Source organism: Eubalaena glacialis, chromosome 14, assembly GCF_028564815.1.
Source record: "Eubalaena glacialis isolate mEubGla1 chromosome 14, mEubGla1.1.hap2.+ XY, whole genome shotgun sequence".
Classification (NCBI taxonomy): Eukaryota; Metazoa; Chordata; class Mammalia; order Artiodactyla; family Balaenidae; genus Eubalaena; species Eubalaena glacialis.
Genome location: NC_083729.1, coordinates 60,287,849 through 60,290,830, shown reverse-complemented (window position 1 = coordinate 60,290,830; position 2,982 = coordinate 60,287,849). Strand labels below are relative to the sequence as shown.

The window sequence follows — 2,982 nt, the reverse complement described above, 5'->3', positions numbered from 1 at the left end:
TGATGCCCAAGGGCAAAAAGCCCCACTTCCTTTAAGGAAGGGGGCAAGCCTGACCCTGATGCCCAGTAAGGGGCAACCCTGGGCTTTTTGTTTTTCATGCTTTTCTTTTTGTTGGCCTTGTGCTGAGTTTGTTTACAAAAGATGTACTTTGTTTAACCAAATATTAAAAATGGAAAACTCCGTACATTAAAAAATTCATTCTAGATGTATCATAGACTTAAATGTAAAAGGCTAAATAAAGCTTCTAAAGGAAGGCGAGCTTCATGACTTCAAGATAAGAAAAGATTTTTAATAAGTACTAATCATAAAGAAAAAGATCATTTGAGCACATTAAAATTTAAAACCTCATTAAAGGTAAGGAAAGACTTAAAATAGAAGACAAGAAGAACTGATCATAAAGAAAAAGACTGATAAATTTGAGATTAATTTAACATTGGTATTAATACTTTCCATTTATTAAAGGATACAGAATATGCAGAAAATATTTGCAACACCTATAACCTACAAAGATCTCATGTATGAAATACATAAAGAAATCCTATAAACCAATAAGAAAATGACAGTCAACCCAGAAGAAAAATGGGCAAAAGATTTGAACAGATGCTTCTGGGGAAAAAAAAGGATATCCAATGGACAATAAACATATGAAAAGATACTTAACATCCCTAATAATTAGGGAAATGCAAATAAAAACTATAACCAGACATCATTATATACCCACCAGAATGGCTAAAATTAAAAGACCAGCCCTACCAGGTGTTGATGAGGATGTGGACAACAGATGCTCTTATATGGTGCTGGAAGAGTGCAGATTGGTACAACACTTTGGAAAAATTTTTATAGTATTTAATAAAGTTGAAGGTACATATAAATTTTTACCCAGCAATGCCATTTATAAGAATATACCCAATAAAAATATGTGCACACGTTCTTTAAAAGACATATACAAGAACATGTCTTTTATGTTCATAGCAGCTCTATTTGTAATCATCTCCAACTGGGAACTCCCTCAAAGCCCATCGACAGAAGAATGAATAAACAAATAGTGGTATATTCATACAATAAAATACTATTAAGCAGAGTAAAACAATAACAGTAGCTACACATAACAACCTGGGTGAATCTTAAAAACATATTGTTGTATTGTGCCATGCACAAATATTGTTGAGTAGAAGAGGCCAGATCCACAAGAATATATATTAGCTTTTTTCCCAATGGGTTTGCCGCCAGGACAGGGGTGTCCTAAAAACCTAAGCAAAACCTAAGCAAAAATGGGAAAGGAGAAGACCCACATCAACATCGTTGTCATTGGACACGTAGATTCGGGGAAGTGTACCACTACTGGCCATCTGATCTACACATGTGGTGGGATAGACAAGAGAACCATTGAAAAGTTCGAGAAGGAGGCTGCCGAGATGGGAAAGGGCTCCTTCAAGTATGCCTGGGTCTTGGACAAACTGAAAGCTGAACGCGAGCGTGGTATCACCATTGATATCTCCCTATGGAAATTCGAGACCAGCAAGTACTATGTGACCATCATTGATGCCCCAGGACACAGAGACTTCATCAAAAACATGATTACAGGCACATGCCAGGCTGACTGTGCTGTCCTGATTGTTGCTGCTGGTGTTGGTGAATTTGAAGCAGGTATTTCCAAGAATGGGCAGACCTGTGAGCATGCCCTTCTGGTCTACACTCTGGCCACACTCTGGGTGTGAAACAACTAATTGCTAGAGTTAACAAAATGGATTCCACTGAGCCACCCTACAGCCAGAAGAGATAGGAGGAAATTGTTAAGGAAGTCAGCACCTACATTAAGAAAATTGGCTACAAACCCGACACAGTAGCATTTGTGCTAATTTCTGGCTGGAATGGTGTCAACATTCAACCATTACAACATGCTGGAGCCAAGTGCTAACATGCCTTGGTTCAAGGGATGGAAAGTCACCCGTAAAGATGGCAATGCCAGTAGAACCACACTGCTTGAAGCTCTGGATTGCATCCTGCCACCAACTCGCCCAACTGACAAGCCCTTGTGTTTGCCCCTCCAGGACGTCTACAAAATTGGTGGTATTGGCACTGTCCCTGTGGGTCAAGTGGAGACTGGTGTTCTCAAACATGGCATGGTGGTCACCTTTGCTCCAGTCAAAGTGACAACTGAAGTGAAGTCTGTTGAAATGCACCATGAAGCTTTGAGTGGAGCCCTTCCTGGGGACAATGTGGGCTTCAATGTCAAGAATGTGTCTGTCAAAGATGTTCGTCACGACAATGTGGCTGGTGACAGTAAAAATGACCCACCAATGGAAGCAGCTGGCTTCACAGTTCAGGTGATTATCTTGAACCATCCAGGCCAAAGCAGTGCTGGATATGCACGTGTGCTGGATTGTCACACAGCTCACATTGCTTGCAAGTTCACTGAGCTGAAGGAGAAGATTGATCGCCATTCTGGGAAAAAGCTGGAAGATGGCCCCAAATTCTTGAAATCTGGTGATGCTGCCATCATTGATATAGCTCCTGGCAAACCCATGTGTGTTGAGAGCTTCTCTGACTATCCTCCTCTGGGCCGTTGTGCTGTTCGTGACATGAGACAGACGGTTGCTGTGGGTGTCATCAAAGCAGTGGACAAGACGGCAGCTGGAGCTGGCAAGGTCACCAAGTCTCCCCAGAAAGCTCAGAAGGCTAAATGAATATTATCCTCAATACCTGCCACCTCAGTCTTAATCAGTGGTGGAAGAATGGTCTCAGAACTGTTTGTCTCAATTGGCCATTTAAGTTTAATAGCGAAGACTGGTTAATGATAACAATGCATGGTAAAACCTTCAGAAGGAAAGGAGAATGTTTTGTGGACCATTTGTTTTGTTTGTGGCAGTTTTAAGTTATTATCTTTTAAAATCAGTACTTTTTAATGGAAACAACTTCACCAAAAATCTGTCACAGAATTTGAGACCCATTAAAAAAGTTTAATGAGAAAAAAAAAGAATA

General features: G+C 40.4%; 1 pseudogene; it reads left to right on the top strand.

The window, feature by feature from the left end:
* Nucleotides 1–1,263: 1,263 nt before the first annotated feature.
* LOC133104710 (elongation factor 1-alpha 1-like) lies at nt 1,264–2,687 on the top strand (annotated as a pseudogene).
* The last annotated feature ends 295 nt before the right edge of the window (nt 2,688–2,982 follow it).